This window comes from Mesoplodon mirus, assembly GCF_964341445.2.
Source record: "Mesoplodon mirus genome assembly, chromosome: 15".
Lineage (NCBI taxonomy): Eukaryota > Metazoa > Chordata > Mammalia > Artiodactyla > Ziphiidae > Mesoplodon > Mesoplodon mirus.
Genome location: NC_138991.1, coordinates 18,434,751 through 18,451,017, shown reverse-complemented (window position 1 = coordinate 18,451,017; position 16,267 = coordinate 18,434,751). Strand labels below are relative to the sequence as shown.

Below are 16,267 nucleotides of genomic sequence, written 5' to 3'. Positions count from 1 at the left end.
ACATATGCTTTGGATCGAGATGATGTGGGTTCAAATTCTGACTCTAACCTGAACCAGCTTTGTGGCCTTGAACAAGTTACTTCATTTCTTTAAGCTGCAGACCATGGAGCTCACGGAGTGGCTAAGAAAATGGGGATATTTTTTCTCATCTCTGTAGTCCCAGCACCTGGCTAAGTGCTGGACACAGACCAGGTATTCATTCATTCAATGCTAGTTTTTTTGCTTCCCTCACAAGTGTGTTATATTCTACTGCAAACAAAAATGTTCTCTAGGGAACAGATATCTAAGCTCTAGCTATTTTCTATGTATTTCGAAGAGTTTTCAATATAGTAATAATCTAGTACAGGGGAATGCAGGCAGTCCCGTGGAATCCACTGTAGCTTTTCGCCTGAATTAGACTAAAGCTTTGTATGAAGGATGGAAGTATAACGAGAAATACTAAATAATTTTAAAAAATAAAACGATTTCAGGGGAGAGGGATAAATTAGGAGTTTGGGATTAACAGACACACACTACTATAAATAAAATAAGCAAGGACATAGCACATGGAACTATATTCAATATCTTGTAATAACCTATAATGAATAAGAATCTGAAATATATATATGTATATATAACTGAATAATTTTGCTGTACACTTGAAACTAACACATCATAGTAAATCAACTATACTTCAATTAAAAGAAAATTTTCAAGAAACTCACTAATGGAGGTATGTTTTCTCTTAAAGGTAGTTGTTATCAGTTATTACCCAACGTTTTATTTATTTATTTTTCATCCTGCTGGCGCCTGAGCTTATGTACATGAAATAAAATGGTATTGTTGGACAACTTAAAAAAAAATTTTAAACCTTGCTATACTGGAGGGACGAGAGAATAGGGTGAGAACATACTCTCCTCAGTTGATTTAGATACTGTCATTGTCCTAGATACTGTCATTGTCATATACCAAAGGTATTTATGCAGGTAGAATCCTTAAATCCTAAAACCGGTTCAAAAGGGTTCAGAACACGAGTTCATGTGTGACTACACTTGGTTATTACAAAGTCTTCCCATGAAAGTTGAAAAACATAGGCACCTGCTGTGAGAATCAAGCCTGAGGTTGTGGAACTCTTTTTCCTCATGGTTTAACACAGGAAGACATAACCACAAACTCTGCTTGGGGCATTTTCCTGACCCCCAGGGCAGCATTTAGGAGAACTGGAAGAAAAGCTGGTGAGGTCGGGGAAGGCCAAGGTCAAGAAGTGGGGGCGGTGGTCACAGGGCTGGATGAGGGGCAGACAGGGCTGGGGGCTCAGAAGGAAGAGGAAGAGGTAGCCAGAGCTCTGATTCTGAGGAGTTTAAGCTGCACTCTTGCTCCCACTGGTCACCACGTGGCCGCCTCTGGGGACAGTAACTTGGGAGGCAGCATTTGTGGTGATGTCCCATCAGCACCTCACACACAGCACGTCCTTCTGCCGGCCTTGCTCCTCTCCAGGGCCCCCCAAGCCAGGACACCCCCAGTCTGCCCATTTCTCCCCACTGCGGCCCCTCCCATCCAGGCCACCAACATCTTGTCCGACCACTGGTCACTCTCTCTCGGCTCCCTCCTGCCCTCTGGCCACCATAGTCCACCCCTCCCCAGCAGCCAAGGGATCTTTCTAGAAAGCCAGTTGGACGAGCCCTTCCTTGCTTGGCCTCTGCAGCACTCTGAATGAAGTCCTGGGCTCTTATCACATCTCCAGCTGCTCTCTGGCTCCACCCTCCCGACACCCGCCCTGCCCTGCCCCCGCTGGCCTCAGAGTCTCTGCCCCAGGCCATATATCCATCCAAGAAAACCGAAAAAACGTCTTCGAAACTTCTCTAAATCAGAGATCCCCAAGACACAGTAGCCCAAGGGCCTGTTGTTTCTGATAGATTTTCTGTAATATAATAGCAAAACTCACAAATGAGATGTAGTTTCTAAAGAGATAAGATTCTGTTTCAGATTTCCTTTGGTATTTGAAATAGTTATGAGAAAAGTAAATCAATAAATACAAAAAACGAACTGCCAAAGGATCTTCCAGAAAGGTAGTAACGTTACTTGTGGCCTCCCACTTCACTTTCAACTGGCCATTCAATTTCTCCTGTGATTTGCCTGAAGTAATATACTGATGAGTTCAGAGAACTTCAGACTATAATAAGAATAAATTATAAAAATAATTAGAAAGCTATAGAACATTAAAAAGTTGTGGGAAAAGTGATCATATTCCAAGACTTTGCAGTGCTATAACAGAAGAGATAAATGTACAAAGCAAAAAAATAACTGCAGTATAAAAGATGAGACTCCAGGCAGACTGTAATACTGCGATGAGACACAGCTAATTTCACAACAGATCTAGATTTACTTTGCCCATGGCCACACTACAGCAAGAACAATATCATAGTCTGGTTACTATAAGGGAGAGTCCAAAGTTAGCAAAAAAAAAAAAAAAAAAAAAAAAAGGGCGGGGGGGGAGGAATTGTAAAGGTTAGCTTTTAATAGTCCATTAATCAAGAAAAAAGTTTAAATAATTCATCATAATTCATCTAGGAAATCTGCCCTGGGACAGAAAAGAAGTCCAAAATTAACCTTTTTACAACTCCACATTTTCCCAGGCCTTTTGTTACAGTCATGCATTGCTTATATGAAACCACCTGTTCTGGTTGGCATAAACCCTTTTACTTGACATTTCACGCCTAATCATTTTATCACACACGGATCTCAAACCTCTCTATTCCCAGAGAACCAAAGTTTAGAAAAACTATCTCCCTGAGGTTGCCAACCTGATCTTCCAATTTGGAATACCAACAGATTCTTCTGTGCCATGCACAGTCGATGGGTACAAATCCCCAGTAAGAAAGATAGCTCATAATTAGCCCTGGGAACACAGCAGAGTGGCCCTTGTCTGGACTCTTCTAGGGGTCACAAGCATATCCCCTTAAAGTACGTCGAAATTTGGAGCCTACCGGGATGGTATTCTTATAAGCCATTTGAGAAACAATAGTCAAATCTCAGGCAATACTGCAGACACTCTAAAAATTGTAAAAAATTTTAAATGGGTATTTTCTCCGTTCATGGATCTGCTACACCAGAAATGAGCAGTGTGGAGAATAACGTGCACACACAGTCCCAAAGATGCCTGGAGATGCCAAGGATTCACTAGAAACCTTGGCCGGACTACTAATGGTCCATAAACCCTAATTTGGAGATCACGGGCCTACAGGTTCAAAATTGAATTATACTGCCTTATTAGATCACACACTACCGAAACCACAGTCACATCAATCATAACTGGAACTAGGAACACTTTAGGTACACAAATATGAGTCTGCTTATGCATTTTTAATTGGATCAAATAAAACAAGCTGCAAACAAACTCAAATTTCAATTATCTCACTAGTGAGGGGATTTCCTAACAGCGTCTTTTTAAAAACCAAGTAGCTGCCAACCCTCTGCACATCTGACAGGCATGTCTCTGGAAATTTGGGAACAGACTCCGTTGCTTCTCAACAGCGAAGGAAATAAATACCCTGAAGGGGACAGATTACGTTTTTGTTTTTGTTTTTTAAAGCTCAAACATGCAACCTAATAATGCACAAAACTTGGCTGCGGGGTTGCTGGACATCTCCAGGGTTCCAATTCTCGGAGCGAGTGCGCGCTAGTGCGTAAGAAGGGGGCGGAGGGGGTGCGCGCTCGGAGGACGCGCCGGGGCCCCCGCCCCCTCCCGGAGCAGCAGCCTGGCACCAGCCCACCCTCCTCCACCCCTGCAAAGAGACGCAGGACGCCAATAGAGCAACTTCTCCGCGGGGGCGGCGGCGCGAATAGCGGTCACCCCCGCCCCGCCGCTGCACGGCCGGGGGTCTCTCCTCGGCCGGGCCCCGGGGAGGCAGGAGGGAAGGGGGAGCCCTCCGCACGCCCCGCCCCCGCACGCCTGGCCCGGGGCCGGGGGCTGCCCGGACCCCCAACCCTCCGCGCGGCCCGCAGCGGCGCACTCCCAAGGACGGCCGCCTGGCCTGAGCGCGAGGCGGAGCGGAGCGCGGCGGAGGCCGGGCCCTCGCCTCAGGCCTCAGGCCGCCGCCTGCCCTCCGCCAGGCCGCCCGCCGCCGGCCCCACTCGGACCCCGGCCCGGCCGGGCCTCGGCACCGCCGCATCCCCTCATCCTGGCTTCATTCATAGGGGCACCGCAGCCCGGCCGGCGGTGCGGGGCCGGGGACCTGCGGACAAGACCGACCCGCCGAGGCCGGGGAGGAAAATAAAAAGTTAAGAGAAGAACTTACCTAAAATGGCTCCTGCAGCAGCCAAAATACAAACAGCTATTATTTGGTGAAGTTTAGCTCAGACACCCTGCAAGGACACCCTAACACGGCTCGGGCCCGCCTTCCCTGCCATGCCATTGGGCTTCGCCGGCCCAAAACACAGAGTCATTGGTCAGCCTGGCTGCCGCTCAGACAGAAGCCCATTTCAAGCTTGCTTGCAGGGGCGAGTGATGGGCTCGCTCCATTGTGCTCGTATTTGCATGGATGTGATAGCGGCGCTGATTGGCCGGCGCCGGGGCCGCCCCGCCCCCTGCCTCGCGCCCCCCCGCCTTGGAGACGCCGCTGCGCGCGGCCCCGCCCCCCGGGACAGAGCGGCGGGGCCACGGGGGCGGGGCGGGGCCGGGGTCCTGCGGGCCGAGGGGGCGGGGCGGGGTCCTGCAGCTGCAGACGGCGGGCAGGGGGCGGGGACCTGGAGCGCGCGCGCGCGGGGCGGGGCGGGGGTTCAGCCAGCAGGTGGAGGTCTCTTAGGTAGCGGGCTAGCCATATGGAACACCCTGGGCTGGTGTCTCGGGGCTGAGAGAGGTTGTGACTGGGGTGCCGCGACAGAGAGATTCCGCTGAGGCCGAGGTCCCGTTGGTCAGGAAAAGAAGATTCCGAGAAGCCAGGCGAAGAGCCAAGGAGCCCCGAGCTCTGTCTCTAGCCGCATCCCTGCCGCTCCTCCTGGCTCCCGGGCACTCCTGGCACACGGGCTTCTTCCCAAGGACCCCCCGCACACCCGGGGAGTTTTCAGCTCCGGAGGTCTTGCGGTGCCTTGGATATACCTCCGTAAAATCAGGTGTCGAGCTATGGTGTGTTTACGTTCAGGCCTGTCTCCCTCACCATCCTTGTAGCATCCTCAAGGACAGGGCCCAGCATATGGCAGTGATTCAACTAATTGTTTAATATTCTTTAATTCGTTCGTTAGTAGCTAATTTTTGAATGCCCACTAAATGCCAGGCATTGATCTAAGACAGGAGATACAGCGGTCAATAAGACAGACCTTGCTATCGTGGAATTGACCTGCTAAAGGGAAAGAAAGACAATAAACAAATACAGGGGGAGAAGTAGTGATAAATGTTAAAAAGAAAATAGATGCAGGCAGAGAGGAATGGGGAGTTGGGCCTGTCTGGCTGAATACTCTGTATGGTATCCATTACTGCCCCCCTCCCAGATGTGGCAGTCACCTCCCACCTTACCCCCTGCTTGCCCCCATCACAGGTGTTTCCTTAACACCCACACACAAAAAAAATGGTTGGCTTCTTACTGTGGAGGCTCATTTTACCTTGATTAAAGTAGGAATGATCTGAGTTCTGATGATTCCAAGAGCTGTTTGTCTGATACTTTTAAGATGAACGTGGTTTGACTTTGTCAGAGGTAGCTGTAATGATTTAGCAGAGCCTTACTGCACCCCCAGAGAGAGGATATTTTTAGTGTCTTTGAAACCCCAGCATTCCTATGATTTTCATCCCATGGCCCTAACTCTCTTCTGAGGACAACTTCTTCACTTCTCGCCAGACACCAGAGATTTCTCCAGTTTGAAAATACAAAGATAGCAGCCCCCCACCCCCTGCCACCTGTCTACCTCACCTGTGCACATTTCTTTCATTTGACTCAAGACTGGCCAAGATGTATCACGGTCCTTCCCTCCTCCCTCCTCTTTCTTCCTTCCTTACACAAATATTTATTAAGCGCCACCTATGTTCCAGGTGTTGTTCTAGACATTAAACAAGGCAGACGACATCTCTGACCTCAGGGAGCTTATAGTCTAGCTGAGGACAAGGCAGAATTTGACACATGGATCCTAAAGAGCTCCAGTCCTGCCGAGCTGCTGGTGAGTGAGTATGCAGAGAGCTGCTTGTCCCCACTGACTCACAGGGATAGCGGACTTGCCCTCCTGAACCAGCGGCTGCAGGGGCTGAAGCAGGACCAGACAGCTGGTAGCTACAGCCTCTTCAGTCTGACACCAGGATCAAGGGTCTAAAACTGCTCATGGGACTTGGGTTTGTGAACTTTAGCTTCTGGAGAGGGGCTGGGAGCAGAGTTATATCAGAGGCAGACTTGGTGAGTCCAACATGGGAGTCGAGTGGCCCTCCTTTCACACAATCAAATCCTGTGCCCACAAAAGATGACATAGCACAAATGAGGTGGGGGTGGAATGGGACTCCAGGCAGAGGAAGGAGAGTGTGTATGCCAAAGCATAAAAGCAAGGACACTGTTGTGAGGTGTGGGAGGGGGAGGGGGGAGGGAGGTAGATCTGTCAGTAATTCCTGTTCTTAAACTTGAGAAAAGTCAGTAGCACATAAGAAATTAAACACACGCAAGGACACAAATATTATATCGCTAAACAAGAAATCAATAGGAATGCATGATTGATTCACAAATGAATGGTACAGGTAAAAGCAAAGGAAAGATTTGGTAGCTATACTCAGGAGAGGCAGCAGACTTGACCTTCATAGAGTCAAGTCTGTAGAACCGACCAAGGTTAGTGGAATCTGACCCTTAAAACACCTCCGCAGTATCCAGGGGCTGGAGGGGAAACATAGACAGCTAAGTGTCTTTTAGCTGTACCCATCCATGGGGATGTCTAAGCCTGGGTTCTCCAGAATGCAGAGGCTGATTCTGTAGGGCAGGAGTGAGAGGCAAAAGGAGTAAGGTAGGGGACTTTCTCCTTCTGCCAGTCCAGTGGGTAAGACTCTGTGCTCCCAATGCAGGGGCCTGGGTTTGATCCCTGGTCAGGGAACTAGATCCCACATGCCACAACTAAAAAGAGCCCCATGCCACAACAAAGATCTCATACGTGGCAACGAAGATCCCACATGCCACAACTAAGACCTGGCACAGCCAAATAAATAAATCATTTTTTTTTAAAGGAGTAAAGTAGGGAAGAGGGAAGAGCCATTACCAGGATGATTATTCATGTGGCCTCCACTAAGTGTGGCTGATTGCTCCCACTCAAGGATTATCCTCTGAAAAGCCACATAAAATGAGTCTCAGTACAGCCTGTGGGAGAGGGAAGGGAAGGAAATTTATCCACCAGCTCATCTTGAGTGAATTCTTATTCATTCCAGTTTTTCACGCATAGGTGCCAAGTGGGGTTCCGTGGTGTCCCAAAATTCAGTGTTAAGGAGTGTGCAGCAGGGCCATGGGCAAAGGATTATCAGGACGCAGCTTTGTGGAACTGGAGCTCATGCAGAGCTGGATGCCACAGCAGCGACTGGGACAGAGATGGCTGACACTAAGAGGCCCTGAAGTTCTGACGTGGGGGTGACATCGGTGATGCATGACTTTCTGTACCACATAGTACATCCATGTTTACAAAGGGCCCCAGAAGAGCAATCCTTAGGCGCTCTGAAGGGGAGCCATGTGAGGGCTGCCAACAGTTCTGGAACTTTGTGACAGTAACTCTAAAAACACGAGTTGCATCCTGCCTGACCATGTTCTCTCTTGCCTTCCTGCCTCTGTTCACTTGTCTGTTTCCTCCATTAGACTGTGAGCTTCTATATGGTTCTTGTTTATATATCTCTGGCAGAGGAAAGGCTACTTTCCCCCACCTATTTCATTTTCCTCCTAGGCTCATAGAAAAACTACATTTCTCAGTAATCAGATAGGTCCTTGTGACTGAGCTCTAACAGAATCTGGACAGAAGTGACACAAATATATCCCATGTCTAAGCATCCCCTAAAACTTCCTGTGTGATCCTCCAAACTCTTCTCCTATCCTCATCTGCTGGCCAGATGCAAAACTATCCAGTGGAGGAATCAAGAGGCCCCAGAAAATGGCAATGGCATGAGTCTGCGTCACCAACTGACCGCATGAAGAACCCGTGTGCTTCCCTGCACTGGACTGTGCTATGAGGGAGAAATAAACTGTCAAAATGTCAAGTCACTGAAATGTGAAGGTTGTTTGTTACGGCCATTAGTGCACTCTGACTAATGCAGTGCTTATCTACATTCATTTGATTCTTTGTCCCTCCAGGGCAAGGACTATTTATTTGGCTTTGTAACTCAAGTACTAGTACAATGTCTGGCTACATAGTAGGAATTGCTCAAAGTATGAATGGATATGAATGAGCTGATGCCTGAGCCTGGTCTAAAGCATCAAAGGTAGAATGCCAGGTAAGGTGGCAGGTGGAAAGTGTTCCACTCAGGAGACACAGCATGTGCTGCAGAGGCAGAGAGACTGGGGTGAACATATGCAGTTCTCAGCAGTACAAATAGTTCTTGATTTGAGAGTAAGATGGCTAGGGTGAGGCTAGAGAGAAGACAGGGGCCAGATCACAAAAGGTCTTATTCATTATATGAAGGAGTCTGAACTTTTTCCTACAAGAATCAGTCAAGGTTTTTAAACAGGGATGTGATACCATCAAGTTTATGTTTTAGAAAGATCTCTCTAGCAGCCTAGAAGAAGGATGGATTAGAAAGGAAGAGGCCAAAATGTGGATTTTTTTAAAGTAACATTTCCCTTTGCTCTAAATCATTCTTCTCATGAGATGCTCCACTAAAAAGAGTTTTGGGGTCAGGTTGGTTTGGACATTGTACATACTTGAGCCCCTCTTGGAAGCTCCCATTGTTCATTAAAAACTCTGAGAAGTCCTGCATTAATGAAATCTGTTAAACTTTAACATAATATTTCTCAAAATTATTTGGCCCTTTTCATTTAATACCTGTTTAAACTAGTATTAGGATTAGATTTGCCTACATATCACACACACACAAAAGGACAAAGGGCATTAGTAACACTGAAGTTTATTTTTGTCTTGCATAAAAGAAATCTGGGAAGCAGGCAGTGCAAGGGAGGCATGGAGCTCTGTGGTATCGTCAGCAACCCAGGCTTCAGTATTTTTGCTCCACCATCATTGACTTTCATTCCCAAGGTCACTTCATGGTCCAAAGTGGCTGCTGGAACACCAGTCCCTATTTTTTTGGATGGAAAAAAGGAAAGACAAATAGGAAAAAGTGGAGTTGAGTCATGTCCCTTAAACAGCCTTCCTGGAAATACTACACATCACTTCTGCTTACATCTCATTGGCCAGAACTCAGTCACATGGCCACACCAAGCTGCAGAGGAGGCTGGGAAATATGGTATTTAAAAAAAAATTTGCTTGGCTATGTGTCAAGTTAAAAATTGAGGTTCTTGGGACTTCCCTGGTGGTCCAGTGGTTAAGACTCTGCGCTCCCAATGCAGAGTGCCCAGGTTCGATCCCTGGTCAGGGAACTAGATCCCGCATGCCGCAACTAAGACCCGGCGCACCCAAATAAATAATTTTAAAAATTGAGGTTCTTAAGTTTCCATCAACAGATGTATGGATAAAGAAGATGCGCTATATATATATATATATATATATATATATATATATATATATGATGGAATATTACTCAGTCATAAAAAAGAATGAAATATTGTCATTTGTAACAACATGGATGGACCTAGAGATTATCATGCTAAGTGAAGTCAGTCAAAGACAATTATATATTACTTATATGTGTAATCTAAAAAATAATACAAATGAACTTATTTACAAAATAGAAACAGACTCACAGACATAGAAAACAAACTTATGGTTACCAAAGGGGGAAGCAGGGGAAGGGATAAATTAGGAGTATGGGACTAACAGATACACACTACTATGTATAAAATAGATAAACAGCAAGGACCTACTGTATAGCACAGGGAACTATATTCAATATCTTGTAATAACCTATAATGGAAAAGGATCTGAAAAAAATATATATGTATATATATGTATCTGAATCACTTTGCTGTGCACCTGAAACTAGCACAATATTGTAAATCAACTATAATTCAATTTAAAAAATTGAGATTCTGTCACTAAAGAGTTGAGAGACTCACTTAGCAGTCTCTGGCACAATGTCCCACAGAAATAGTATTCCCAGTACATAAGATGGGATAAAATGACTAAGTAAGGAGACTGATTTTTTAAACATTTTTAACAGCTTTATTGAAGATAATTTGCATATTGTACCCAACACCTACTGCAAGTGTACAGTTTAATGATTTTTAGTAAATTTATACAGTGGTGCAACCTCTACCACAATCCAGTTTTAGAAAATTTCCACCACCCCCAGGAGTTCCCTTCTTCCTGTTTGCAGTCACTCCCCACTCCCACTCCCAGGCCCAGGCAACCATTGATCTGCTTTCTTCTCTATAGTTTTGCCTTTTCTAGAAATTTCATACTTACAGAACAGTGCAATATGCAGTCATTTGTGTCTGGCTTATTTCACTTAACGCAATATCTTTGTGGTTCATCCACGTTGTAGAATATATTATCTGTTTATTCCTTTTTAGCGCTGCAGAGTCCTCCATTGTATGGATATGCCGTCTTTTACAATACTTATCCACTCGCCAACTAATGGACATTTGGATTGTTTCCACTTTGGGGCTATTATGAATAACGGTGCTATGAACATTTACATGCAAGTCTTTGTGTGGACATATGTTTTCATTTATCTTGGGTGGATACCTATGGAGATCGATGCTTACAATCAAACACATACGTTGAAAGGACATTCACTGATTACCTGCAACTGACAAGCACTGTACTGGGTGCTGGGGATACAACGGTGAATAAAATGCAGCACAAACTCAGCCTTCCTGGAGCTTGCAATCTGTGAAGAAGACAGACGTTTAGTCAAATGATCGTGCAAACAAATGTAAAACATAACAGCAGTGGTAAGTGCCGTAAAGGAAGGTCACTTGGTGCCATGAGAGCCTGTGCTGGAAGGATCTGCCTTGATCAAGGAGGTCAAGGAAAGCTGCCCATTAGCTGAGATCTGAAGTATACCAGGATGATCACCCCAATGAATTTTGTCCTTCAAAGTAGTATCCTATGAGGCCATACACTTATTTCCAATAATGCTGCCCTTGCAAACAATTCTGAGCCAATTTATAAGCATGCTGGTCCCAGATCTCTTTGTCCTCAGATAAAGTCCTCGTGTTTTAACCTCTCAGAATGTTTTGTTTTCTGATTAGACCATGACGAATCCAACAAACCACATAAGAAAATCAACTGCATCCCTTTAGAGTCACTCTCACCAATTGCCAAAAATGGAATTCCCCTGCTATATCATGGACCTTATTCCCCAAGAGCTAGTGGAGAGGGGTTCATGGCAGTTTGCAAAAATAAACTCACAGAGGAACTTCCCTGGTGGTCCAGTGGCTAAGACGCTGTGCTCCCAATGCAGGGGGCATGGGTTCGATCCCTGCTCAGGGAACTAGATCCCACATGCCGCAACTAAAAGATCCTGCATGTAGCAATGAAGATCCCACATGCCGCAACTAAGCCCCAGTGCAGCCAAATAAATAAATGTATAAATATTTTAAAAAATAAAAATAAAAAATGAACTCATAGATATCATCTGGAGCTCCATTCTCCCTTACAGCTCGAAATCATGTGCCTGTGAATTTGCCACTGAGAAAATGCCAGTGACCCATGGTGTGTGGAGGTAACTTCCAAAAGAGAAATAAAAAAAATATGTATAGCCAGTGGCACTGCCCTGGCCTGCCAAAAGCACTTTCCCCAGGACAAAACTGGATAAGAATAGTTAAGCCCACAGGCTTTGGAGACAAAGAGATCTGGTTCCAATTCCAGCTCTACCACTGGTGACCTTAGGAAAGTCACTTAACTTAGAGTTTTTTGATTTCGATAATAGGGTTGTTGTGTGGATTAAATTATTGGTACAAACTACTTAGCACATGGTAACTGCTGAACAAATTGTTAATTACATCCTTTCCTCTGGCCCCTATTTTCCCAAGTTCTGTGTACACCTTCCCCCTTCTGTTGACTGGCTTTTTTTAAAAACATATTAATTCCATTGATTCGACCCAAGTCTATCTCTGTCCTTCTTGCCTTTGGCCTGAGGGACCTTCTGTCTTTTCAAGTGCCTTCTGCTGATATATGACCTCCATCCCTTGTGTATTAATTGGGCTGATTTAACTCTTAAAGTGCTGTACAGCTCTCTCACCCATGTACGGCACAACTACTATTTTGATTTTTTTAAATCTGAGTTTATACGTATAAATGACTGTGCTCACTTTCGGTAACTATGATTTATGTAAAGTCACACCTCAAATGTTCTTGGACAGGATTTTTTGAAAACACTGGTCACCCTACCCTGAAATAGCTCCATAAATCCTTCATTCTCACTCAGAAGTGTACTTTCCTGCAGCCACAGACCATTTTAGCCATAAAAACTTGCTTAAGCTGAAGCTTTTTACCAAGCCTCAAGTTGCTGTGGAATCCTTTCCCTTATATACACAATTCTGCCATCAACATTACTGACGAATTTAGAGACATGACTATCAGCAAATTGACTATTAAAAAAAAAGCAATGCTGTTTTCACTCTAGGAATAAAGCACTACAGTTTCTTTTTAATTAATTAATTAGTTTCCATGTTTTTGCCAGGGAAAAGTGTGGTAGCCATCCTCCAAGATGGCCCTCAATGGTCTCCACATGCTGGGATTCAAACTCTTATACTGTTCCCAGCTATATGAGGTAAGGCCAACTAGGAAGGGCTTGCAGTGTAAAACCTATTTGCCATCTCCAGACATTAACTCTGACAGTGACCACAATGATGTAGCCATTTCACCTGTAAAATGGGGATACTACCCTGTCTAGGCAACTTATTAGGGTGCCATCAGGGTCAAATGAGATGCAGCATGTAAAAGAGCTTTGGCATAAACCCAAGAATTATTATTGAGGATTTCAGGTGTAGTACTTTATACATGAGACATCAGAGTATAAACCCATTATGTATAATTTGCATGTGTCTTAGTGATGACCAGAGGCCATATTCATAAACCAGTGTCCTCACATTGTTGAAATGTCGGTGCCTCCAAAATCTTTTGACTCAGGGCCATAGAAGCTTCCAACTGCTAAGGTGTGACATCTTCCCAGACCAGACTACTGATTGGTCATAGAGAATTGCCAGGGCACTGTCCCTCTTCATGCATTTCTGAAATATTCTTTTGGATAACAGCACACTTTTCAGTAAATTTTTCTTGAATGGTTTTGAAGAAGTGTAAACAATGCCCTCAAAGGACTGGCCAGTGTTGAGCTCCATGAAGAACCAGCACTTCTGCCTTCTGCTTGCCCAACAAGTGAATGGCATTTGCAGGAGAAGAGCTGGGCTACCAAGACTTGCTCAGACAATTTCATTCCAATTTAAACATGTGCCCGTGATGGATTCTTGACCTTAAAACTATACAGGAATCTAGCAGTCATTTTAGCCATGGTTCTCAGTGTTAGGTCTTGACATGGCCAGTTATGAAGTATATGGTAATTTGTCACTGATCATATACAAAGGAGCACAGTCTAAATGACTTACCTTTAAAAAAAATAAATAAATGGGAGCAGATATTCTTACAATAATGTCACTCCTATTCATTTGTATTCTGATGTGCTCTCCTGAGCAACAGAGCAGGGGGTGGCATTTAGCTGAGCACTGGCAATGTCACATAGCCCATGGTGTACCTTGTCTATGGCTCAGCCTGTGGTGAGAGACCATTACCAGTTCTGACAATGATAAATCATGATGGTGTTGGTGAGGGAGTGGTGATTTTATAGTTATGGCCACTATTAATGCTTTTGCTTCAGTAGTATATGCTTTCTCAACTTATTACTAGTATTTGTTGGGCAAAAGTCTGGGAGAGGAATGAAACTTGTTAAAAATAAAGTTAGCCGTATTTTATTGGTTTTTCCTTACATAATGGCAATTTTTGAGATTTTTTGTAATTTTCAAAATGGTTTTATGACCATCACACCATAAATATTTTTAGTACTATCTGTCTTACTTCCCTGGGGGGAAAAATCAACCTAGATAGTGAGAAGTATAGTTTTCATCCAAACCTCCTCATTGGAAGTGGAAATAAAAACAAAAATAAACAAATGGGACTTAATGAGACTTAAAAGCCTTTGCACAGCAAAGGAAAACATAAAGGAGACGAAAAGACAGCCCTCAGAATGGGAGAAAATATTTGCAAATGAAGCAACTGAAAAAGGATTAATCTCCAAAATTTACAAGCACCTCATGCAGCTTAATATCAAAAAAAAACAAACAACCCAATCCAAAAATGGGCAGAAGACCTAAATAGACATTTCTCCAAAGAAGATATACAGATTGCCAACAAACACAAGAAAGGATGCTCAACATCACTAATCATTAGAGAAATGCAAATCAAAACTACAGTGAGGTATCACCTCACACCAGTCAAAATGGCCATCATCAAAAAATCTACAAACAATAAATGCTGGAGGGCTTCCCTGGTGGCGCAGTGGTTGAGAGTCCGCCTGCCGACGCAGGGGACATGGGTTCGTGCCCGGTCCGGGAAGATCCCATATGCCGCGGAGCGGCTGGTGCCGTGAGCCACGGCCGCTGAGCCTGCGCATCCGGAGCCTGTGCTCCGCAACGGGAGAGGCCACAGCAGTGAGAGGCCCGCGTACCACAAAAAATAAAAAAACTTAAAAAATAATGCTGGAGAGTGTGTGGAGAAAAGGGAACCCTCTTGCACTGTTGGTGGGAATGTAAACTGACACAGCCACTATGCAGAACAGTGTGGAGGTTCCTTAAAAAATGAAAAACAGGGGCTTCCCTGGTGGCACAGTGGCTGAGAGTCCGCCTGCCGATGCAGGGGACGCGGGTTCGTGCCCAGGTCCGGGAAGATCCCACATGCCACGGAGCGGCTGGGCCCGTGAGCCATGGCCGCTGGGCCTGTGCATCCAGAGCCTGTGCTCCACAACGGGAGAGGCCACAGAAGTGAGAGGCCCGCATACCACAAAAAAAAAAAAAAAAACAGAACTACCATATGACCCAGCAATCCCACTACTGGGCATATACTCTGAGAAAACCATAATTCAAAAAGAGTCATGTACCACAATGTTCATTGCAGCACTATTTACGATAGCCAGGACATGGAAGCAACCTAAGTGTCCATCGACAGATGAATGGATAAAGAAGATATGGCACATATATACAGTGGAATATTACTCAGCCATAAAAAGAAACAAAATTGAGTTATTTGTAGTGAGATGGATGGACCTAGGGTCTGCCATACAGAGTGAAGTAAGTCAGAAAGAGAAAAACAAATACCGAAATACCGTATGTCAACACTTATATATGGAATCTAAAAAAAAAAAAAGGTTCTGAAGAACCTAGGGGTAGGACAGGAATAAAGACGCAGACGTAGAGAATGGACTTGAGGAAACGGGGAGGGGGAAAGGTAAAGTGGGACAAAGTGAGAGAGTGGCATGAACACATATACACTACCAAATGTGAAATAGGTAGCTAGTGGGAAGCAGCCGCATAGCACAGGGAGATCAGCTCGGTGCTTTGTGACCACCTAGAGGGGTGGGATAGGGAGGGTGGAAGGGAGATGCAAGAGGGAGGAGATATGGGGATATATGTATATGTATAGCTGATTCACTTTGTTATAAAGCAGAAACTAACACACCATTGTAAAGCAATTATACTCCAATAAAGATGTTAAAAAAAACCAACAAAAAACACAAACCTCCTCATTGGGGTCACAGGAGGTATAGCAGAGAAAACACTGAGACACAGCTCTGATCCAATACCTCCCCTGCACAAATACTCACATATTGCAAGTTTGTTTATTCTCCTTACTCCTTCTGGGCATTAACAAGGGCAAGGTTAAATCAGGGTCACCACAGGCAGAGCTCTGTAAACTAAGTAAAATTCCTGGAAGACGCATTGACATCAAGCAAGTACAAAGTGCCACAGGCAAAATGGAGTCAGGATTAGGAGCCAGGAGCTCCAAGTCATTTGGAGTTAGGATCAAAAAAATAGGTGGTTGAAAACAAATGGCAAAGATCCAGGTAGGATGATCTGTTTTGGTAAGTAGGTCCAAATGGTGATATGTGTGTGTGTGTGTGTGTGTGTGTGTGTGTGTGTGTGTGTGTGTGTGTAGTCTTTGAAGGGTATTGTTTAGTTAATTA

General features: G+C 44.8%; 1 protein-coding gene and 1 long non-coding RNA gene across 6 annotated transcripts in view; both read right to left on the bottom strand.

Annotated features, from left to right (window-relative positions):
- The window catches only part of CHD6 (chromodomain helicase DNA binding protein 6), a 219,925-nt gene extending 215,564 nt beyond the window's left edge, over window positions 1–4,361 (bottom strand). For 2 of the 3 annotated variants that reach the window (XM_082645551.1, XM_082645553.1), the window contains exon 1: window positions 4,278–4,361. The gene's annotated coding sequence lies outside the window, so the exon portion shown is untranslated. The remainder of the gene's footprint in view (window positions 1–4,277) is intronic. The other variant, XM_082645552.1, reaches the window with a different exon arrangement.
- Window positions 4,362–9,036: 4,675 nt separating this feature from the next.
- Window positions 9,037–16,267, bottom strand: part of LOC309817342 — a 55,651-nt gene continuing 48,420 nt past the window's right edge. For all 3 annotated transcript variants that reach the window (XR_014296113.1, XR_014296114.1, XR_014296115.1), the window contains 2 exons: window positions 10,835–10,921; window positions 9,037–9,208 (listed from right to left, as the gene is read on the bottom strand). This is a non-coding gene — a long non-coding RNA (uncharacterized lncRNA). The remainder of the gene's footprint in view (window positions 9,209–10,834; window positions 10,922–16,267) is intronic.